This window comes from Lissotriton vulgaris, chromosome 3_1 (assembly GCF_964263255.1).
Source record: "Lissotriton vulgaris chromosome 3_1, aLisVul1.2, whole genome shotgun sequence".
Lineage (NCBI taxonomy): Eukaryota > Metazoa > Chordata > Amphibia > Caudata > Salamandridae > Lissotriton > Lissotriton vulgaris.
Window position 1 is genome coordinate 1,639,789,718 of NC_141689.1, and position 25,408 is coordinate 1,639,815,125.

At 44.2% G+C, this 25,408-nt stretch overlaps 1 long non-coding RNA gene across 1 annotated transcript; it reads left to right on the forward strand.

The window, feature by feature from the left end:
• The first annotated feature begins 40 nt into the window (after positions 1 to 40).
• LOC147728295 (uncharacterized) lies at positions 41 to 19,368 on the forward strand. Its single transcript, XR_015309370.1, has 3 exons — positions 41 to 141; positions 2,236 to 2,369; positions 19,065 to 19,368. It is a non-coding gene; the product is annotated as an uncharacterized LOC147728295 (long non-coding RNA).
• Positions 19,369 to 25,408: the final 6,040 nt, after the last annotated feature.

Consider the following 25,408-nt stretch of genomic DNA (forward strand, 5'->3'; position numbering starts at 1 on the left):
GCATGCGCACACATATACCGAGGGCTTGCGTTTTATATAAGTAAGAAGCGCAATCCCATCGCTTTCTGCTCTGAAAGCATCAGGGCGAAGCGATCATCAGCATTGACGAGGTCTGCTGGAAGTGGAAATGGTAGAATAGAGGTGGGCTAGCCAATGGAGGAGACATCACTCTTTCTAGCTCAGTGTACTCTTGCAACAAAGAGGCGAGCCTTCCTGCTTCTTCTCCTGCTACTTGCTTGATTAGATTAATTTATTAATTGTCCTTGTGTAATGCAACTGGTGGTAATAAAACTGTATAAAACTGCAACAAAAACAAGCATTGGAAATGCAATAGGTCTCGCATTAGGAAAGTTTGAGCTATTGGTCTTATAAATGACTATTTTTTTATTTATGTGTTGTTTTTTAAAACAGCTAAGTTAATAGCTTTGTCATTTACAATGCCAATAGTTATAACTTTTGCAAATGTGACACCTATAGCATTTGTAATGCAACATGTTTTGTATTTACGTGTCTTAGATGTATTGATATTACAAATAACAATGGCTTTTAATTTTTTTAAATAATTACTTAAATAATTTATTTAATTAGTAATGTCAATAGCTTAAACTTTTCTAAATAACTTTTGTGAAGATTATGTTCAGTGTTTTTTATTATGACGAAAATCCAAGAACAGAAGTGAAATATTAACATCGTAATAAAGCTTGAAAGCTTGAAAACAGCTTGAAACATTGAAAGAACATATTTGAACCAATGATGCTGTGTTGGTGCTGAGTGATGCTGTGGTTGCGCTGAGTGATGCTGTGGTGGTGCAGAGTTATGCTGTGGTGGTGCTGAGTGGGAGATGGGGAGAGAGAGAAAAATGAGAGCAGGGAGAGGGTAAAGAGAGGAGAGAGAGCGGAGAGAGAGGGGGAGAGAGGAGAGAGAGAGGGGGAGAGAGGAGAGAGAGACGGAGACGGGGAAAGAGGCGGAGACGGGGAGAGAGGAGAGGGGAGAGGGAAGTGAGGGAAAGGGAGAGAGGGTAGAGGGAGAGAGGGAGGGTAAGAAGAGAGAGGGAGGACGAGAGCGAAGGACGGAGGGGAGAGAGAGGGGAGGGAGGGAGAGAGAGGAGAGCAAGCAGAGGGGGAGATGGGGATGGGGAGAAAAAGGAGAGCAGGGGGAAGGTAAAGAGGGAGAGAGAGGGGGAGAGAGGAGAGTGAGAAGGAGAGAGTGAGAAGGAGAGGGTGAGAGAGGAGAGAGGAAAGTGAGGGAATAGGGAGAGAGGTAGACGGAGAGTGAGAGAGTGAGGGGCGGGAGAGAGAGGGAGGGAGGAAGAGAGGGAAGGAGGTAGAGGGAGTGGAGAGAGAGGGGGAGAGAGAGAGAGGAGAGCAGGGAGAGGGATAGGGGGGTAGAGAGTGAGAACCATGTTATCGACTCCAGCACCATGAAATACCAGGAAGGCACGTTTGGTTTAAGAGCTTGATGCATAATAAAAAACAAGCACACACGTTACAACTATGGAATGAAGTAAGCCATCACAAGTGCAGTTGAGTCTGAAGTCCGTGTAATGCAATACATTCAAAATAAACATGGTTGTGGTTGTTGATTACTTCCCCAGAGCCTTCAACACAACCAGAGAACCTGGTGTCACCTCTGGGAGTGTCTACCGCTCGGGTTATTCCTCAAATATGTACTGGTACACCGTCTGTCTCTTTCACTGAAACGCTCCCCCTTCTAGTAGAAAAGATCTACTGATCCAAAGCTGCTCCTACCACAGCTCGCGACACAGATCCTTTACTGCATTAAAGCAACAACCACTGCCCAATTCACTTTACAAAGAGAACTATGGAAAAGGAAGAAGGACAACTGCCAATTCAAGTAGGATGTGCGGTTGGTTCTAGTTGGCCGACGTATTTCTTGTCGCTTTGTTGATTACAAAGGTTTACCCAAAAACATACACCAGAACTGCAGGTAACTCATTTAAAAATAGTGATATATTGTTTAATTCACCTATGAAGGCCTTGTTCGAATTTTACTACCTTCCACGTATTTATTATTCTATAGTGACAATTAAATTGGTGTTTCTTTTTATAAATATTTTTTAAATGTACATTTCGAACATAAATAGGAATTTAATTATATTCATAGAACTACTTACTTTAGTCATTGCAGAACTACTAACTGTTGAGAAAAGTATGTAAATATTGTTTTATTTACTAAAAACAAAGTTCAATCTAATATGGCTTAACCTCTAACTAGGTGCCATCTAGGGTGGGAAGGAAGTGCCCGTATCTTTAACTTCCAGTAGTGCCCTTTGCCGCCATGTTGGATGAGGCATGAAGGGGAGAAAGAAGAGCAAGGGGAGCGGTGGTGGTGGCGGCCGGGCGATGGAGGTAAGGTCGTCTCATGCAAGGAAGGTACAGTTCCAGAGTATATAATAACATGGGGCGCAACCAAGCCTAGAACACATAGAAGTTGGGATCTTATCGCCAGAACTAATGGCTTTGACAATGCTTGTAAATGTGGCAGTTTTGTGAAGAATGTTATTTGATAGTTTTATTAAATTGTTACTTCAGAGCTCCAGCGGCCGGTAATGGGAGAAATGCGCAGTACTTAAATGACAGCAATCCTGTTTGTATCACTGCTCAAGATAACAACTTTGTATGCAAAGGAATACTCGGCGCATCTTTCCATTTCTGAAAACAATGTTCAATTAAAAAAAAAAACGTAATACCCGATCTGTAAAGGAATATACTATAGCATGTATAAGAGACAAGCAACGTGCACAAAGGCATGTACAGTTCGTGAAAGTGAAACGGGTACAGAAACCATTGATGAGAAGTTAAAGCTTGGCTGCCGGCCAGGTTTCTGGCAGGGAACTCATTAGCAAGGCTGAGACAAACTTTAAGTGTTTCAGCCCGAGATAAAGTAAGCACATTAGTTAAGCCGTGAATTTTTAACAATTACAACATAATACTGCGATGCGCCAACTAAAATGTTTTTTAGAAAAGAGCAGAAAGATGAATTATTGTAACTCTGCTGGTCATCACGTGCAGGCGCAGAAAGAAACCAAAGAGAAAAGATTAGTCTAGATATAAATCACTTAAATGCACTAAGTCTTTGCTATAAATGCACTGAGTATTTGCTCTCTCGCGCACCCATTCTCGCCCCCTCTGGATTCAAAAGCAAGCACTGAATATAACATCCAGGCTCCTGCCTGCCCTGACGGGGACTCCTCCCTCCACACTATGCAATTAGACAGTTACCCTGCAATGTACATGCAGAAAAGTAACACAATATACAATCAGTTACCCTGCAATGTACATGCAGAAAAGTAACACGATAAACAATCAGTCTCACAAGCCACACATATGGATGCACGGCCAAACATGAAGCATTATGCAAGTAAACTAGAAAAAGAAATGGGAGGACGTTCTTGGTAATATATACAGGTTACATAAAACCAGATTTATTGAATGCCAAAATGCAGGACACTTACTGTTTAGTGTGTGTATGTATTCGAGTACGTCTCTGACGGAGGCTTTGTTCATGTGCAGACATTAAAGGCTGCACAGGTGTTGCCTCTCCAGAGAAAATCACTAAGGAAAAAAGTTATAAAGAGACCCAGGATTTTGGTGGGGAGATATGGAGGTTGATTGCTAGTATCAATATCCAAATCTGGGCCAGCCACCTTTCTGAGGTATGTGGGGATAGTTACTTGGCTTAGCATAAAATAGCTAGGGAGGTTATTAATAGTTCAGCGAATCTAATAACCATGGAGGCAGGCAACACATACATACAATGGTGTGAGGTAGGTTTTAGACTAATCTATTAGAGGAAGGAGGGAGATGTGAAGTAAAATACAGTGGGATTTCCTAAGCTCATTTTATTTTATACAAAATTAATTATTATGAAGCCGAACAGGAAGAATATTCTATGGCAGGTTGGGCTTCTTGCCTCGATGCCCAACATTCGTGAAGTAAATTAAGAATGGACACAAGAATGTGAAGAACTGCTGAGGCTGAACTAGTCATTCTGTGTGCTCTGTGAAACCTCTGTCTTCACAGAGCGCCTCTAGCAATGCCTGGCAACACAGACGGTGTCAAGAAGAAACAATCACACTGGACAAACGCAGCACGTTACGAGGCAGGGCTCTGCACCAATTGTAATAACAGAGGGTGTGACTACCTACACATCTCAAACACATAACGTCCAGACATAGAGGCAAATCCACATGAAACAAGACGGAGGGAAGACAGATAAGGGGAGGGGGGAGGAGAAATGCGACACGGCGGGCAGGGGAGGGGGCGGAGCGGGAAAAAAAAAAAAGCAAGACGGAGGGAAGGCAGAGAAGGGGAGGGGGAGGAGAAATGTGACACAGCGGGCAGGGGAGGGGGCCGAGCGGGGAGAGCGGCGATGAGGGTGTGAAGCAGCAGGGGCCTTTGAAGTGAAGCTAAGCTTTACTTCAAAGGTGTGGGAGGAGTGCTGCTGGGGAACAGATGTCGATTTGATGATGTGCACGCGCATTTTAGGTCAATGCGCTTGCGCATTGACCTAAAAGCGCACGGGCACAGCATCAAATCGCCAGTCAATCGCCAGTCTAGGTAAAGCTTATTTAAGCCCCTATAGTCTCGCTCAATGCGCATGCGCGTTGAGAGGCGAGATCTAAAAACCCAGTGAAATGTGTATATACTCAAATTGAGGGTGCTTGCTTACAGGGCTTTAAGTAAGATAAAAACGGGGGGGGGGGTTCTTCTCCGAAATGTATGTAATTACTCTCATGGCTTAAAACGTAAACTAAACGTCTGTCATTTTCACAGTGTACGAAACGACCAGCATTTTGGTGTTTCGCTGAGCTTTCTGTTATTGCATCCAGATATATACCACAACTTACCTACGCGTAAAATCAGGAGGACTAATGGCTTTGTCAATGATTAAAAATTTGCAAACATATGTGACAAGTATTTTCAATTCTATTAAGGACAGGAGGCGAAGATTATGCTTTCTCATTTCTTTACTAGAAATGGTCAGCAGCCAATCAGAACACAGTAAGAAAAAACAACTACATTACCCATGAATACCCTGGGTAACCATAGAGAATAATGCTATATAAGGTATCATAGAGGACAACACTTCCTCTTTCTTTGTCCATAAGAAAACAGCTCACAGAAGAAAAAAATCATAGTCCCAAACTAAACAAAGGATCCATGAAGAACAGCACGAAGTAGCAGACCACCGGAAGGCAGAAGCGGAGTATGCCGCAGCTGAAGATCCTCCGGGGCGAACCACAGTCCACAGGAAGCAGAGAACGCGCAGCAAGAACTTCATTTAGGATCAGAACCTGAAAAGCAAGTCAGAGTTGTAATACTCTATATTCAAAATGGAGCAAAAGCATATAAGAACCAAAGATAGGGGGGGTAAAAAAACAGCAAAGAGCATCATGAAACATAGCATAGTACAATTGCATACAAAGCAAAAAATGCAATCAACATTAGATATGCAGGCATAGAACAGGGTGGGATAATCTTCCCCTCCTGTCCTTAATAGAATTGAAAATTCTTGTCACGAATGTTTGCAAATTTTTAATTCTATGGCAGGACGGAGGCTCCAATTATGCTTGTTTAAAGCTTAGCCACCACAACAGAAGCAATATCAACAATAGGTTTGAAATAGAAGGTTTTAAACACAGAGTCCGAAGACCAATCAGCGGCCTTCATGATATCATGGAGACTGACACCCATAGAAAAAGCCTTAGAAGCCATAGCCCCTCGTGCAGAATGTGCACCAAAAAGGGAAACATCAATGCCAGCTTCTAGCATCAGCCAACGCACCCATCTCGCTAATGTAGCAGGAGTCACAGGTTTGAAAGGCTTTTGCAAAGCAATCAATAATTGACCATGTAAATCTTGTCGAAAAGGTGCAGTACTTACCTCATAGTCTTTGATGCACTGAACCACACACAGTTGTGGGTTGTGTGGAAAAGAAGGATAAGTCACAGAAGACGTATTACATTTAGTGCATCTGGAGATATTAAAAGTAACACCCTCAGGTGAAAAGGTACGACCAGCAAAGTCCAAAGCACGAACATCGGAGACCCGTTTGCATGAAACTAAACACAATAACATCGTCAATTTAGGCAATAGTTGTTTGCAGGTCAACAAAGAGTTGGAAGGCCAGGATTCCAACAAACGCAAAACAACAGACACATCCCATAAAGCCACATACTTAGGACAGGGTGGTTTTACCAGTCGAATGCCTCTGTGCAATTTAGAAACCAAAGGATGCTCCCCAGCAGGGTTGCAATCGATAGAAACATGCCCTGCTGAAATGGCAGAACAAAAGTTATTGACAGTCCTATAAGCCAGACCTGATGAAGCAATGGAGGCCAGAAATTTGATAATCAAAGCGATATCCGGTGAAGCGGGATCCACCTCCCGTTGTGAACACCAATCACACCACCGTTTCCAAGCTGACGCATCACGTTTATGTGTGTTGGGGGCCCAAGCCTCGCTGATAAATCTGGCAGCGTCGCTAGAAAGGCCTGGGTCCTGCCAGCGTCCCCCGAAATCTGCCACGCTACCAGAGGGAGCTGACCCAACATGACAAGGGGATGTGGTTCGAGTAGAGGGTCCAGCAACAGGTTCCACCTGTGGGAAAGAAGGAGCGGCGTCGAACAACTCATCTCCAGAAGAACCGGATACCAAGCCTGAGCCCTCCAAAGAGGAATGATCAGAATGAGCTCCGATTGAAACTGCTTTGTGCGGGCCAACACTCTGGTAATCATCACAAAAGGAGGAAAGGCATAACACAGGAGAGGAGGCCAGACCTGGAGAAATGCATCCGTGGCCAAGAATATTTACAACAAGGGGTGGTGAGGGACAGAGTCTCTGAATTAAGCAGAAAGCTCTCACCCAGTCAAGAGATCAGGGCTAGATCCAACACCGTTTTTTAGCTCCCTGCACCATCCCAGTTTCAGAACCTGGCTGTATGCAAATTAGTCTGTTCCTGTCCCAGTGCATGATGGGAACAGGGCAAACCAAACTACAAAAGCCGATTCTTACACTGGGAAGGAAAGAAGCTCCCGGGGACCGGTTTCTGGCATTACAGCCTTCTTCGGCCCTGATCTTTGGACTGGGTAAGAGTGGTCTGTTTAACTCAGACACTCTGTTCATCACCACCCCCTTTTCTAAATCGTTTTTGGCCACTATAGGTGTGGCAGGGTATACTCAGACATGAGTCCCTTTCTCACTGCTCCATCAGGATTCAAGCAAGCCGGGCCGAAGAAGGCTGAAATGCCAGAAACCGGTCCCCGGTAGCTTGTCTCCTTTCTGGTGAAGAATTGGCTTGGTAGTTTAGTCTGCCCTGTTCCCATGATGCACTGGGCCAGGGACAGACTGATTTGCATATAGCCAGGTTCTGAGCTGGGGTGGGGCAGTGAGATAAATAACGGTGATGGATCAAGCCCTGATCTTTGGACTGGGTAAGAGTGGTCTGTTTAACTCAGACACTCTGTTCATCACCACCCCCTTTTCTAAATCGTTTTTGGCCACTATAGGTGTGGCAGGGTATGCTCAGACATGAGTCCCTTTCTCACTGCTCCATCAGGATTCAAGCAAGCCGGGCCGAAGAAGGCTGAAATGCCAGAAACCGGTCCCCGGTAGCTTGTCTCCTTTCTGGTGAAGAATTGGCTTGGTAGTTTAGTCTGCCCTGTTCCCATGATGCACTGGGCCAGGGACAGACTGATTTGCATATAGCCAGGTTCTGAGCTGGGGTGGGGCAGTGAGATAAATAACGGTGATGGATCAAGCCCTGATCTTTGGACTGGGTAAGAGTGGTCTGTTTAACTCAGACACTCTGTTCATCACCACCCCCTTTTCTAAATCGTCCGTGGCCAGAGCCTCCGGATCCGGACGCCAACTGTAAAACTGGGGAAGTTGTTTGTGGAGGCGAGAGGCAAATAGATCGATGTGACAACGCCCCCAAATCCGGGACAGAGCCCGAAATGCACGAGGATGAAGTCTCCAATCGCTGAAATCCCTCAGATGGCGGGAGTTCCAGTCGGCTATCCGATTGTCGCGACCCGGAAGGTACTCTGCAATAACAGTGATCTGACGTTGCAGACAAAGTTGCCAAAAATCCTTCGTGATCTCCACCAGAAGTTTGGACTTGGTTCCCCCCAACTTGTTGACATACTGGACCGCTGAGACATTGTCCATGCGGAGAAGTATGCAACAATTCATCGCTTGCGGGGCCAGACAACGAATCGCAAAGGAGCCCGCCAGCAGCTCCAAGCAATTGATGTGAAGCGACAATTCCTCCTGGGACCAACGGCCCCCCGTCAAGACCGGGCCGCACCGGGCTCCCCAACCCCACAGACTGGCATCCGATTCTATCACCACATCTGGAGATTTCCCGAACAGAGCACGGCCATTCCAAGATTCCATGTGCTCCAGCCACCATAACATCTCCTATCGTGCATCCTCCGACAGAGAATTGTGATCCGAGTAACTGAGGCCTTTCTGGAGAGGCCTGATCTTGAGACGCTGAAGAGCACGATATTGCAACGGACCTGGGAAGATCGCTTGAATCGAAGAGGACAGCAGACCCATAATCCGAGCCACCGATTGCAATGAAACACTCTGTCTGGACAAGATGAACCTCAATTCCCTCTTGATGGATCTGATTTTCTGACCGGGCAAGAGGAGCAGACAAGAGACCGAGTCGATTCAGAAACCGAGGAAGTCCATCGACTGAAAGGGAACGAATGCGGACTTCTGAGGACTCACGAGAAACCCTAGTGATTGTAACAGATCTATTGACCAATTCAAATGAGTTTGTAAGAGAAGAGGACATTGCGCCATGATGAGAATATAGTCGAGATACACAATCAGGCAAACCCCGCGGTATCGCAAGGACTCCATCACCGGCCGCAGAAGTTTCGTGAAGCACCACGGTGCTGACGAGAGGCCGAAGGGGAGAACAGTGTATTTGAACCACGTCCCAAGCCATTGGAATTGGAGGAAGCGCCAATGAGGGCCGTGAATCGGAACCAACAGATAAGCATCTTTCAGGTCGAGTCGGACCATCCAGTCCCCTTCCTGAAGGAGGTCTTGCAGAAGATGGATTCCCTCCATCTTGAAGTGACGGTACACTACTCCGCCGTTGAACTCTTTTAGATTGAGTACCAAACGTGCCCCGCCTCCCTTTTTCTCCACCAGAAAAACATTGCTGACAAAACCTTGAGGGTGAAGGGATGTGTGAACTATGGCCCCTTTGGCCAAAAGAGACTCGATTTCCGCGGAAATGAACTCCTGATCTCGTTGAGAAAAAACAAGGGGCAGAGGCAAATTGGGTTGGAGAGGGCGACTGTAGAATTCTATTCTGTAACCCTGCACCATCTCCAACACCCAGGCATCGTTCCAGATCAATTGCCAATTGTGGAGAAAAAAGCGTAACCTGCCCCCCAAGACAACCTCTGAGTCTAGAAGCAAACTCATCTGAGTTAGAGGAGTCATGACTACCTCCTTGGTTTCCACCGTAGCCGCCTTTCTTGAACTGTCCTCTCCCCTTGCGGGAAGGATAGAAGAAGGATTTGTTGGTGTTGTAGGAATCCTGTCCACCACCTTTCTGGGACTGATAACCATGCTGATTTTGTTGGTTGGACCTTCGGCCGAAAGAACGTCCCCGTCGTCCGGCCCTCCCAAAAACCGGGCGGAAAGCTCGCCGAAGGGAAGACTGGGCTTTGTCAAGCCCACTGAAGGTGGCCACAAACTTAGTCAATTCCTTGAGGAAAGGATGCCCAAACAACAAACCTTGAGCTAGGGAACCAGACTCAGATGGGGCCAAATCAGTGAGTTTTGGGTCAAGTTTGAGAAGAATTGAGCGACGACGCTCACAGGAAATTGCGCAATTCGCATTGCCCAACAGACAGATGGCCCTCTGAGACCAACCTACCAACTCATCAGGATCAATACCATCACCAGACTCCTTGGCCTGAAAGCCCAAGTCCAAAATCTTTGTCAGCGGACCCAGAAGATCCAACATCTTATCCTGACAGGAACGCCAGGCTCTGTCCAACCCTTTCTTGGGATCCTTTGAATACTTCTTGAGGTAGGTCACCATGGTTGGGTCTACTTCTGGAGTATCAGCAAGTTTATCAGAGAGATCCGGACGGGGACATTCTGACTGTAATCGGGCCCGCACATCCTTATCAAACGGCTGGCGAATATGAGTTTGCACATAATCAGCCACTTCAGGAGACGGAAGCCATGAAGAAGAATTGGGATGGATAATGTCCGAAGGGTCAAAGGTAAGCAAGTGGGGAGTGGAAGGAGCGTCCACAAAATGCTCCTTGCGAGCTTTCTTCGAGGGAGGAGGATTCACAGGACCAGAGGATGAAGAATCAGAAGTGTAGTCACCACCATCAGCATGACAGACAGGGGACGAGCGTGCAGAATTTGAAGATCTACCAGAAGACTGCGCAGAGGACAGCGACTTAGCCAATTTTGCAGAATCCGAGTGGTGCGGATTTTTGGGAGATTATTTAGAGCGCCCTGAAGATGGAGGCAACCAACCTTGCTGCGTTGCATACTCTGACAAATGCGGCCTCAACGGGGCAATGGCCTGGAACAACGCCTGACTCATCAAGTCATGTTCCATAGAGCCTGATGGCTCTTCCTCATCATAATAGCCTTCTTCCTCATAGTAATCTCCCATAGTGTTCAATCTGCCCACGTGAGGAAGGAAAAACAATATCAACAGCCAAATGCAAAATCAGGGGGGAGTGGAACCCCAAAGCAAGCCAAGCACAAGTCAGGTATAACCTGAGAGCACAAAAAATGTAATTTCAATGTGGAGGGAGGGCTTGCTGAATATGAAGCCACTCTAGGCAAAGCCTATGCGTATTATTACGGCCCAAATAATCTCTTTTATATGGGTGTAGGCGGGGGCAACAAGCGAACAGGCTGTGGGCTAAGGAGAACGCTGCTCCGACCTGAGAAGCTCCGTGACAGAACACGGAAGCGAAAAAGTAAACAAACTGCTGCGCATGTGCGGAAACAGCCGCCTGAAGCTAAGAGAGGGACGCGCGAACCTCGCACGCAGTCCCTCGCCCCCAAACTCCCACTCCACTTAAAAACTGGCGCTGGCACAACGCGCCCGAAACTGGGGAGGCGGACACACGCTCCCTGCACCGACTGCCGCAAGCAAGATCGCCAACCACGCGACGAGCCGAAGCCCCAGACAAAACCAACTCAAAAGCGGCAGACAAGCACAAAGCGCGGTGCGCACCGCAGGTAAAGACACACAAAGTTGTAAAGAAACCAGCACAATGCAAAATACATAAGTAAAGCGAAAAGAGCACTTAACTGGCTGCGGAGCAGCAAAGAAAGAGGAAGTGTTGTCCTCTATGATACCTTATATAGCATGTATTCTCTATGGTTACCCAGGGTATTCATGGGTAATGTAGTTGTGTTTTTTCTTACTCTGTTCTGATTGGCTGATGAGCATTTCTAGTAAAGAAATGAGACAGCATAATCGTAGCCTCCGTCCTGCCATAGAATTTGTTTGTGTGTCTTTGTGCTTGGCTTTGTCAACGATTGTGTGTGTGTCTGTGTGCTCTACAGAGAAGCCAAGGATTGGATTACCATGTATTATGAAAGTCTTTTTGACCCACTGATACTGAGAAACCCACAATGCCTTCAATTTACTCTCCCAACACTTTCAGTCATGTCTTTTATAAATACCTCGAGGCGCCTCTGTTCAAAGTGTGCACTATGCAAGAGTAACCTGCTACACCAAAAAAATTAGAACAGGACAAAAAACTAGAAATAGTTATCACTCATAGGGAAAGCAAACTGCAACTAAATTACTGACATGGACTACCTTAATGTTCTTTATATTAATTATTCAAAAATCGTTTGTGTTTTTACCAGTAAAGTTAAGGACATGGATACAGAGCCTGATTGGGTCCTGTTTCAGTGTCGCGTTTAAAGCCCTGGTGCTGTGTGAAAACCTCTCCTGCAAATGTTTTAATAGACTTTAATACAGCTTCTTCTATATCAACACCTGGGCCAACTATAGGATGCTGATGATAGCAGCACTCGCCTCATAGGTTATGAATGTTGGGAAACAATGTTGGTACATCTACTTTGTTGGTACACTCCTTTGTTGATTTATTAAAATATTCAAGTGCATTAGAGAAGCCTACAATATGGTCAGTAACAAAATCAGTTAAATGCATTCTAAATCAGGTACAGAGAATTAGCATGAAGCTCAATTAATTATAGAAATCAGTTGTCAATAATTAATGCAGCTCTCTCAAACTGAATCCGTAAATCATTTTAAGTCCTGTATATGCAGCCAATCAATATGTGTGTTTTCTAAAAATCAGGAAACCAATCGAGAGGCTCAAGACCAAAGTCTGACGACCAAGAGCCTGGCATGCCTCCAGGCTGAGCACATTTTATCATAAAGTTGACAATGAAAATCGCACATTATAGGAAAAGTCGAGCAATGCCTTAACTTATCGCTCAGAATGGGGAAATACCTTAGAGCCAGGAGAGGTGCTCTACACATGGCGTTTACTGACCTCTCCTGCACTTTTGATCATGTAAACCATTCCAAATTATAGAGCATATTGATGACCAATGATGTAGAAGAGGCTATTGTTACACTGCTTAGACTGCAATACTACAGTAAATATAGGTTATGGGAAGAATTGGGGGGTTGGGGGTTTTACCACACCAATTAATTCCAATAGAGGGGTACGTCAGCTGTATCTTGGTGCCTTTCCTGTTTCTAATTTACATCAATGGATTGGAAAGCCACTTAATACACAATGGGAAGGGTATGCCCCAGGTTGGCATCTGTCCTGTTCCATGTCTCCTATATGCAGACAATGCAATCCCGATTGCTAGCTAAAGGGCTACAATTACATTTGGAGTAATTTACTTGCTTTATGCATAACTTGGAGCTAAGAGTCAACTTTTCTAATTCATATGTAATAGTTATTAGCCCCAAAAATAAGAAAACTAAGTGCCATTCGAATGAAGGTGTCGAAGTGGATAAAGTTCCTTTTTTAACTATTTGGGGATATTCTTCAACACTGGGTATGACTGGGGCCATTTACTTTAAATTAGATCATAACAACTTCAGAGAGCCATAGAGGCAGTTTTTAGTTTCTTGTCCAGGCTGTGTCCCACTTCATAAAAAACATTTTTGGGCAGTTTTATATAGTGTGCACTCGACCTAAAGGTATTGGAGCTCTTTACATGAGCACCAATTACATTACACAAGGACACATAATGAATCAAGCTGAAACAAAAAAGTAAGTAGCAAGGGCAGAGGAAACAGAAAGGCTCGGCTCTTTGTTGCAGAGCACATTGAGCCAAGAGTGTGACACCTCCTCCATTGGCTATTCCATCTCTATTCCACCGTCTCCATTTCCAGCAGACCTAGTTTCTTATGGATTACGACTTCGGTACCTTCTTTAATTGGGCATGCAGAGTTAAGTCTGAGCTATCTAGATGTTGCGGTTCGTATTGCCCCTTTAATGTTTTGGCAAAAAATCAAGTGTGCACCGGAAGCAGGTTTCTACAGGTTAATATTGTTGAATGATTGTTTTAGCGCTGGAGAAAATGGGTGAAATTCCCTGTTTAAACTAATTAAGTGGACATTCAGACTGATTGGCATCATGGAACTTTTCGCTCATTCTGCATTAATTACTGCTACGTCCTAAGAACAGGTGAAACCTTGTGTTACGAGCACTGCTCTAGAGTTCGAGCAATTAATGCACAAACTTTGCAATTTGTTGTTAATCATTCCAAATTGATTACAACTTTGGGGTTGAAGCCTTACCTTACACTAATACACAACCTGCAACACAGATTATATCTCACAAGACTGTGACTGAGCACTTGTACTTTTTGCTAGGATTCCTTGTACAGGGCTCCTGGTTTAGGTTCCTCCCCAGATGTTCTTGTGACCCCTCTTCTAAGCAACGCACAGTTCATTTCATGCCATTTTGCACTTTCTACAAATCTTTGCTTCTAGATTTCTGCTTCTGATTTTATGGACTACGAATGTTAGAAATTATTTGTTTGCCTTGGTGTACTTAAAACAACTTCGTTCACCAAAAATTTGTTATGGAGTATTGAGCTGCATTACGTGTGCTTTCATAATAAAGTGAAATTATGAAACTTTATGGCAAGACCGTAGGCTCCTATTATGCTTTCTTATCTTGCCGTTATTCAAATAGCAGCCAAGATAAGTACTAAAACTACAGTTCCCAGAGGACCAAGCAAACAACTGGCCAATGGGAACACACTAAATCAGAACATCATAACCAATCACGATGTAGAAGCTGGTATAACGTCATAACTGACTGTGAACAGTCCTCTTTTCTTGCTGCTCGCAGTCAGATAAGTGCCTTCTCTTCGTTGCTCCATCCTTACATGTTTTAATATAATTATTGTTTAAATGTGACATTTGCTATGCTTTGTATGGTTTAATGTTGTGACCTTCGCGCTTACCAAATTGTGCAAGTTTATCGCTTTCTCAGCTGTTTCCCCACTCGTGCGAGTTGACTGTTGTGTCTAACGCGGCGCGTTCTTTCAGAGCGCGGCGCCTGTTGAGCCCTTTTTTTCCCTCTCAGTGCGCGTCTTTTTCAGCGGCGCTTCTGACTTTTTGTGCCTCACGGTGCTGTGTTCTTCACTTTCTTTCAGCGCCGCCTCTGGGGGAGTGTCTCCCTTTTGGTTTCCGCCCTGTTTCAACGCTCTGCATCTCCCGGTCCTTTAAATGAACCCTTTTCTCTCCGTGTGGAGAAATAATTTTCTCACAATGGAACTTGATAGCTCCCCTGCTTCAGACCTGCATAATGAGGAAGGCAAAGCCTTCAAGGTGATTTGAATGCTTTTATCAACAGTTCTGAGGAGAATGCTGTGGAAGCATCTATGAAACGTTTTGGTAAGGGCATGGAAAATTCAATGCTCAGTCTGTTGTCCAAAGCCTTGGTCCATTCTGCGGGGGATAGCAGAAAAAGAAAATTAGTACCCTCTGTGTCTTCTAATATCCCCAAAAATGCCTCACACTTGATTGGCGAAGTCCCTTCACACCAGATTGAGGACCCCGTTCCTCCCATGCCTCCTTCTAAAGAGGGGTTGTCATCTTCTGACGGTAAAAGAAAATCAAAATTCAAACACATTGAGGTACCTAAAAAGTTGGTCATATCCACCATTATGGACACCGGCAATGATATGGGTGACGCAGACAATGATTTGTTTGATGTCTTTGATGTTTCCGATCCTCCTTCTCCCCCCTCGAAGAAATTCAAATCTGACTCCTTGGCTTTTACTCCGGTGTTAAACTCTGAAGGTGCCCCCATGATCCGTCCACTATCCGTCACCATAACTCCACCGAGTGATTCCCGGCTTCGCATGTTGGTGATTATATTTCAGCCAGACTTTGGGTTCCCCTCGACAAGTCAGCCCGGTCTAACTTAAAATCTTAATGTCCCATACCTTCTTTACCTTCCAACATTACTGTTGCACCTTCCATTGACCAACCTCTTCTTAAATTTTTCTCAAAATTTGGCAAAGACCCCCGCAAAGGGGTGGATAAAGCTTGGTCCACCTGCCATGGCAAGCTTTTGGATATTGTGGGCTCCTTGGAGCAGATTTTTGACTTGGCAGACGCTGCTTGCTTGGAAGGACATGATTTGAATGCGGAAGATATTTGTTTGTGGGTCCAACAAGCCTTCTGTCTATTAGGCAACGGCAACGCAGCAATCACTCATGAACACCGTAAAGGGCTTCTTATCAAGCTTGATCCGAAGTGGGCTAATCTGGCTCCTCTAGATCCCAGCATCAAGGCGGATGGACTTTTGTTTGGAGATTCCCTGGTTAAGGACCTCAGTAAATTTGTCACTTCCTTCGCCTCTTTGGATAAGGCTCAACAATCTATTAAAAAAGTATTTTCCCCTCGGGTTTTTGGGCGGGCCGGCAGAGGCAGGAGATGCTCTTCCGGCCGCTCCTATCCAAATCAAGGCACCATAGGCTCCTTCAACACAGGCTATCAGGAGTACAAACCTCAGTCATACCCACAACGAGGTTGTGGCTACAGAGGTCATGGACAGAAACATTTCCAACACAACAACAGCAACCAACAAAGTAGGTCTTTCCCTAGTGGGGGGTCGTTTGAAACTCTTCATCCAAAAATGGTGCGCTCTTACCGCAGATCCCTGGGTTCTAAACTCCGTCCAAGGTTATCTTATAGAGTTCTACGCCCCATCTTCCCAAACAGTTTTTCCTCCTCCTCTAGTCTTTTTGGCAGACATGTCTCACCTCATTTCTGTGGAGATTCAAAACCTTCTCCAAAAACAGGCCATTCTAATTGCCCCTCTAGATCCGTCAGGGTTTCTTAGTTCTATTTTCCTTGTCCGAAAGAAAAACAAGAAAATGCGCACTGTTATAAATCTAAAATGGGTCAATCAATTTGTGGTGTATCGCCACTTCAAAATGGAAACTATCATTCATTTGCGAGATACTCTTCGCCCAAACGACTGGATGGTCAGGTTAGATTTGCAAGATGCTTATCTTACCATTCCTATTTACACTTCTCACACCAAATTCCTTTAATTCCAATGGTTGGACGTCACCTACCGTTTTTGCTCCCTTCCATTCGGCCTTTCGTCAGCACCATGGTGCTTTACAAAAATCATGGAACCACTGGTGTCTTACTTACGATCCCTCGGGTTCAGGCTGATCATTTACCTAGACGACGTTCTGCTTATGAACACCGACAAGCAGAATCTCTTGTCAGACTTGAACACCACTCGATCTCTTCTAGATCTGGGTTTCCTTCTCAATATCAAAAAGTCTATGTTTATTCCTTCCCAGACCATCACATTTCTGGGCTTTCTCGTTGTCTCTTCCACGGCGTCTCTTCGGCTTCCACAGTCGAAGGTCTCGACCATAAAGTCACGTGTGTCAAACCTCTCTGATCTCCCTCAGATCGCATGCTCGGATCGTTGGCCTCCTCTCTGCTTCCATCCAGGCTATCTTGCCAGGGCCTCTTCATTATCACGCCCTTCAATGTCTGTATGGCTTATTCCGACCTCATCGCTTTGGATCAAGAGTCTCGCGTCGAGCTCCAATGGGGATCGACCATTTAGATGCTTGGAATGGGCGGACTATCTTCGCTTCGGCCCCAGAACTTGTATTAGAATCCGATGCAAGCCTATTGGGTTGGGGCACCCGTTGTGGTCCAATATCGACTGGCGGTACATGGTCTCGCGAGGAGTCGAAATTGCACATCAATTGTTTAGAGATGCTGGCAGGCTCCTTTGCAGTCCAAAGCCTCACGAAAAACAGAGTACGCTGCTCCATTCTCCTTCGCATGGACAATGTTTCTGCGGAACGCTACATAAACCATCTACGTGGCACCAAGCCCAAACCTCTAACAGAGCTAGCAAAGAGTCTTTTGGAGTATTGCCTATGAAACAAGCTGTTACTCAAAGCAGAGTATCTTCCTGGAAATCTCAAGTCTATAGCAGTCTGGCATTCTCGCTACCTTCGAGACTACAGCGATTGGAAGCTTCTTCCATCTGTTTTCCGGTCTCTTTCTCAAAAATGGGGCCCTTTTCATATCGATCTTTTTTCTTCTCACCTTAACGCCCAATTGCCCCATTTCTTCAGTTGGCGGCCGGACCCCCTGGCATTAGCGACAGATGTGTTTCTCCAGGACTGGTCCCTTTATCTCAATTACGGTTTCCCTCCTTTCCTCATGATCAACAGAGTACTTTCTCAGGTTCGCAGCCAATCGACCTCTCTGGTCATAGTAGTTCCATTGTGGCAATCACAGATTTGGTTCCCGTCTCTTCTGGAGATGATGGTGGACTTTCTGGTTCTACTCCTTGTCTGCAACAATCTGCTTCTGAATCCCTTGGGTCTTCCTCATAGTCTCGTCCTGGACAACTCCTTGATTCTGTCCGCTTGGAAGGTCTCCAGTCTGTCCCTCCTGACCTCATTTCGCAAGAAGCTTCTCTCTTTATCAGTAAATCCTGGGCCCAGGTACCTCTAAAGCCTACAAGTCTGCTTGGTCTTTATGGTCTAGCTGGTGACTGGAAAGACATATTGATCAAGTTTAAGCCCCTCTAAACTTTGTGGTCAATTTCTTGGCTTCCGAAGCCAGTGCAGGTAAGTCCTATAGAACAGTCAATTTGTATAGATCAGCCATTTCCCTTAAAAACTGTCCTATCGATGGCAAGCCTGTTGGAGTTCATCCTCTCATTTGCCGCCTTCTATGAGGAGTACGATTTTCCAAACCTCCGTTGGCTTAGTATTCTAATTTATGGGATGTTAATTTGGTTCTCAGGTTATTTTCTGATTGGCTAGACAACTCCGCTCTTTCTCTGAAAATGCTCTCTGCTAAGCTTACCATGTTACTTTGTCTTGTTTCAATTAAACATGTTTCAATGTTAAGGCACTGGATGTTTCCTCTTGCCAGTTCTCTCCTACTGGAGTGTTGTTTCAAGTTAATAAACGTACTAAGACAAATTTAACTTCTGTCTTGTTTTCCTTATTTCCCTTCCCATTGTAAACTATGTGTAGGTTAATGCCTCAAAGTATACGAACAAAGAACCGTCGATCTCAGAACGTCTTCTCACTCCCAACTTCTCATTTCTTTTCCCAAGCCCCACCTTCCTGTTTCTTCTGCTACTTTGGCCCGTTGGGTTCATTGGGTCATATCCCTCGCGGGCATTGACGTCTCGGTTTTTGGGGCCCATTCAACCCGAAAAGCCATGGCCTCCAAAGCTTTTTGGGCAGGCTCTCGTTTGGAGGACATTCTGAGCTCTGCGGATTGGTATAATGACAATGTATTCCATATGTTTTATTGCACACCAGTTGTCTCTGCTGTTTCTTTGGTTATTGATATGTTTTGAACAAGCATAATAGGAGCCTCCGGTCTTACCATAAGATGTAGAATTTCTTAATAGATTATTTAGGAAAGTCTATATTTATTAAAGACATGGAGGCGAGTATTATCCCATCTCAACACTTCTAATTTGTGTTTTTTCTCCCTCCCTATAGCGACTCCAGCGATGCCCCCTGCATCTTCAAGATGGAATTAATAATCTACAAGAGTGTTCTGCACCTCTTCATGACTCCTCTTCTTCCTGTTTGGCTTCCTCCACTGTGATTCCTGCTGTTCGACCGTCCTAGTTGGATGTTGGTCAAGAGTTTTGTTCCTGGACTTTGGCCTTATGCATTGTGTTACCTATTGTTCCACTATTTGTTGTCTCTATCTGAGCTGCTCGCCAGCAAAAAGAGGACTGTTCGCAGTCAGTTATGACGTTATACCTGCTTCTACTGCCTGATTGGTTATGATGTTCTGATTTAGTGTGTTTCCATTGGCCAGTTGTTTGCTTGGCACTCTAGGAACTGTAGTTTTAGTACTTATCTTGGCTGCTAATTGAATAAATGCAAGATAAGAAAGCATAATACTCGCCTCTGTGTCTTTAATAAAATTAAGACTTTCCGACATAATCTATTAGGAAAATCTACATTGCAATTGTGGCCTAATCATGACATATCTTTTATGATGTCTTAATGTTTCCTCTTATTTACATTTTTATGGTTGCATTGACTGAGAACTCTTCAAGTGTTTTCAATAGTATTTAGTATTATGTAAATTATTTTTAGATGAATACATTTATTGACCTACCTATTAATCTGTTTATTCCTAACTTAATTTTACTAGTTGTAACATTACAAATGTAATTACTCAAAACAATAACTGCCTTAAATAAGAATAGGACATGAAAAGTTACATTGTTAGACAGCTTGTTCCAAAGCTCACCAAAAGCATTAGTGCACATTTGGAAGCATGCAGTGAGAAATTAAAACACAGCCATGTTTGAAATTCAAAATAGAGCCTGGGCCAAATATGGGCCTAGTTTGGCCAATGTAAGAAAAACATACTTCTGTAAAGTACAGTGTTGTTTTTAATGCAAAATATTAATAATACTAAGCAAATGTTATTCATGAATCAAGATATCTCTCACAAGCGATATGATGCAGCCAGAGAGTGAGAGGAGAAAAAGAAGAAAAAAGATAGAGCTGGAAACGGAAAAGATAGCCCTTGAGAAAGAGAAACTTAGGCTGGCAGCAATGATAACTCAATCTGGGATAAGTGACTCTACTTCCAGTTCAGGCCAGGTGTTGGCCAAGTTTCCAAATGATCTTGTGCATGTGTATGTGGAAGGTCAGGATATTTTGGAATGGTTTGTGAGCTGTGAAGTCGCTTGTAAGGCCGTTAATGATGTGTCTAAGGTAGCTGCCTTAATGAGGTGCATGTCATTGGAAGCAACAGCAATCATTGGCCTGTGGCAGACCAGATGATCTATGGGTGAATGAAGAAAGCTCTCAGGTGGAGTGGGCTGAAGCCAGCTCCTTACCTGCAGATGTTCTGTGACTACAAGAAAGCAAATTGCGTTCCATTTGAGACTTGGATACATGGTGTATTTGTGATTGGAACAAATGGGTAAGAGGGATGAAGGCCAAGGATTTTAAGTCCCTTACCCAGTTGATGGTGACAGAGCGACTCAAGGAGGAGTGCTGTACCGCACTTAGACAAAATTTGTCAGATTTTACAGAGTAGGATCAAACAAAACTTGCAGTGCTAGTTATAAGTGGTTAGCTAACAGGGTTCACAGAGGGTTAGAGGAGCTCAGTTCTAAGCCAAAGAGGGAGAATAATTCTCTATAGACTTCTCCCAAACTGGAGGGTAAGGGCCAGGATAATTCTCATGGGACTCGAGTAGGGCCTGTAGGGACGAAGATTGAGGTAAATACTCAAGTAGGTTTATTCTACAAAAAGAGAGCAGGTAACGCAACCACCACCAGCCAGCTCTTCTCCAACTGTGTCCACCAATGGGCCTATCTAACATTCTAATCCCCTTTACATTCCACTCAGAACCTCGTGATGTCACCCCATGACATCCTTCCCTTGGCAACCCATTCCAATACATGTCAACACCACACATCTCCCTCTTTTACAATGATCAATTTTGCAATAAAGATATATAATAAAATTTAACATTCTACTCCCCCCTACATTCCACCCAGAACCCAGTGATGTCACCCCCTTGACATCTTTCCCATGGCAATCCATTTCAATACATGCCAGCACCACGGGGCCCAGGAAACATGGGAATGGTAAAGGTGTATTCCGGAAGGAGCATCATGAGAAGAGAAGAAAACCTGTAGTAATGAAGTCCACGCAGGTAGGAAGTAATTCAATAAGTTTTATTGAAGATAGTTACATTTAGGTATGTTCCTGTAAAGCAGTCCCACCAGGACAGCCTGCCTGCTGCTCAGCCCGCTCTCAACTGTCAGACTTCACCTCACAGCCAACCAACATTCCAATATGCATCATCACTCCAACATTCCATGCAGCACACTGCGCATTCACACCGGCCTAGCAGGGGGTGAAAATGGCAGAACATTAACATGAGCAGGATACTACATATCCCCCTTTCTTATACAACAGAAGCAGAAGTTCTGTACTAATAATATATAACAATAAGAACCCAGGAAAGGAAAAAATGTGTGGAACACTAATGTAACAGAATGAATGCAATAGAAATGAACAGAAAGGAAAGAGCGAAGAGATAGGTGGAGGAAACAAAGAGGAAGCAAGGGGTAAATATACACAAATATAAATGACCCATCATCTCCAACAAAGAATTACAATATAGAAGAAAACAGTGATAAGGTGTAAGAAACCACAAGCTAGCAGGTAGACATAGATGCACCAATGACTACCCCCAGACACACCCACTGGCCAGAGAGGCATGCAAGGAAGGAAGGACGGACATAGAACTAAACACCAGCCTTACACCCAGACACACCGAGATGTGAAGGGCAGATCTCCACCTAAACATATAAGAAAAAGAAAGACCCTTCAGTGGCGAAAGACTATAGACAAGGTAGCACAACAACCAAGAGTGGTCCGGAATCCAATGATGAAAAGAGGAAATAACATCACAAGGAGAACTGAACAAGCAATGAAAAAGAGAAGATGAGAAGAAATTACAGCAAGTATTAGTCATCCTTCACCATTTACAAATTGTGAATGTAATAAAATATAAGCATAACGTTGGAAGTACATAACAGCAAAGTCCCTAAACGTAACATTGTGTTATCAAAGTTGACAATATAAATGATATAAGCATAAAGAAGGGTGCGATTAACAGGAAAGTCGAATAATGGACTAAAAATAAACTGCACCCCAGCAGGGGATAGATAATGTAGATGGGAATGTCACCCATAAAGGACAACCCTCAATTGAGAGAAACCACTGGCAGAAATGGGACTAACACCCCATAAGACACACCCTAGGAATGGGTAATAATGTACAACTACATTATGTAAATGGGACTGAAACCCATGACATACCCCTGAAATGAGGGTGGACCTACCCCCAGAGAAAAAGGGTGGAAGCTTCTGTAAAAGGGACAAACACCCATGTCCTTTCCCCATCTGTAGGGGAGGAAAGCTAATGTAAATGGGACTAAAACCCATGACCTACCTTTGAAATGAGTGTGGGAAGCTAAAGTAAATGGGACTGACACCCAAGACCTACCCAAAGACATAAGGGAGGTTACCTAATACAGCACATTCACACTGGCTGAGCAGGTGGTGAAAATAGCAGAACATTAACATGAGCAGGATACTACAAAACCCTTTTAAAATAGATTGTAAAGAGAAAGAACTTGACCCAGCGGCACCTGTGAATGCAAGCATGTTACATATAGGTGAAGGTACTGAAGAAGGATAAGTTGCGCTTACCATGTAGCTATTGATATTTGGGAAAGGGATCCAGATGCTCTGAAACTCATGCATCCTAATACAATGGGATTTGTGCAAGAAGTTAGTATCAATGGGAGGAAAGTGTTTGCCCTCAGGGATACTGGATCCTTGCACACTATGGTTGAAAGGAAGTATCTTAAGCCTGAGGAGATGCTACCTGGAACTAAGGATACAGGATTGGTAGCCAGTGGAGAGGGCATGAAGTATCCGCTTGCCAGGAAGTCAGTATTAATGGGTGGAAGGTACCCCCCCCTGAGGGATACTGGGGCTTCTAGGTCTATGGTCGAGAGTAAACGCCTCAAACCTGAGAAGCTTCACCGTCATACCAAGGATGTAGGTTTGGTGGCCAGTGGTGAAGAAATGGAGTGCACACTTGACTGAGTTGAGGAAGGAATACATTGCTAGCCGTCCATGGTAAATATAGAAGGTGCTGTTGTCTCTTGGACAATGACCTGATTGCCCCTGGCTCGGTGCCTATCAGTCTCAGAGCAAGACTGTGAACGTCTCTTATCTGTATACAAATAGAGTATGTAGTTCCTAAAAGAATCAGAAAAGGCAGTAGGCCGGGAGAGGTCTGAACAAGCAGACCAGGGGAATCTGGTTGCTCAGAAGCAAAAGCCCTCACACACCCAGCTGGGTGTCATGCTTCATCATCGGGCAGCTCCAAGTTGGGCCGGTACTGCAATGCCCTCAAGGGTGCTCTTTGCCGGAGGTGTGTGTAGATTGGTGTAAGTGTGTTATAAAATAACTAAAAGAGACCCTCAAATATTTTAATTTTGTGGGACCTCTTGTAAATAAAAACAAAGGGCGGCTGTGTTGGAGATAATGATCCGGTACAGCTCACAGGAAAGTGAGAATGCCGGACAACGTGTTTCATGCGATTTAAAGTCTCTGTGGATCTGGGCACTAAGGCAGCACCATGTAACCTAATCTACCAATGATTGGGTTTATAGTTGTGTTATTTGACAAATTCCAATTCTCAAAAGGTCACAAACCTCAAAGTGTAGGATATACCTTATGATATCAGAAATCCGACCTGCAATGGAAAAGAGACATATAGACAGTGAGATTTAAAAACATGGAGATGGATACATTTGATTGTTTTTAGTTATTTAAAACCAACAATTCAGAAAACAATTTTTAAAAGTGGTTAAGACAGAGAATCATCCGCTTCATGAATAATCAGTTCAAGGCAAGCGTTTGCCAATACAAATTTTCATGTCACTGCATAATCATTGCATCTTTTCCCACCAGTGTATTATCATAATATGTTGCAATTTGGCCAAGGAATCGATCAACTACATCCAAGATAAATCATTCAGCAAAATGTGCTTCTAAATAGTTGCAAAGTCTAATGTAATTGATGAATTAAAAAATATGTAAAAAGAAGAAAATTGAGCAAAGCACTTTATCACCAATGATGCAGATACACCACATGTGTTGCAGTTCTGCCTAAGACTCAATCAACACTCTTCAACATAAACCATTCAACTGCGACACGGTAAGGTACAGGCTGGTGCATAAAGTGTGTAAAACATACAGCAGAGTGTGCTTGTAAAATAGTCTCAGGTTTGGTGAAATTGAGGTATTAGAAAATGTTAAAAAAGGAGAAGAAGGAACAAAGCGTCCTAGCAGCAATGATGCCAGTACACTTGGTATGTTACAGTTCTGCCAAGGAATCAATCAACAACATCCAGGATAAATTGTTCAATGGTGTCATGGCAAGCTGAGGAGTAAAGTGCGTAGCCTCAAGCTTACAGGGTTCTTCAAAGAGTAGAGTCCTGTGACGGCTTTCAGGCGACCCCATTGTAGTGTAGTTCTTATAGTACCCTTCATGCAGGACCTGTGCTGTTTTTGGATAACATATACTGTGGGTCTCGTGGCAGATTGACTCTGTACACCCCGCCGAGTATGTTTGCCTATTTTTGCATTAGCTTGCTCACAGTGCCACTACAATCTCCTTTTATCAGAGACTCTTGTTTTTGGCAAACCTGATTCCTCAGGAAACAATATACTACTTTTCACCCAGTCACTTGTGCGTGCTCATTTTCTCTCAGAGAGATACACAGAAGAAACGGTCGAGCGTGTTTACAATATGAATTTATTGTACCGCTGTTCTTGTAGTGTAAAATATATGCGCTGCTACAACTGTTACACAGTAGGATAGATATAAGATCAGCAGTACAGTGAATACGAAGGAATAGTACAGTTCTACCATTTTGCAATAGTCATGAACAGATACATGAATATAAAATGCATTTATAAAAGATAGTGCGTACTCCTACGATGCCTGTCTAGATGTACCCTAGTGTACCTAGCATGTGAGTAGGTGCGAAAGAGCTTAAGCCTAAGAGCTAGGAATCCTGCTAGGATTTAGTCGAACCCCATTGCCTGAAATAGTGAGAGTGTGGGACTTAGTCCTGGACTCGAATTGGACACCCCGCCAGGGATAGTCAGACTACTGTCAGCTGGAGCAATTGCATGTCGGAGCTGCAGCGTCTTTGGTCAGTGTGTCGGTGTGAAGTCTCAGTCCCTCCTCTTTACTGATAGCAAGAGGTGCTG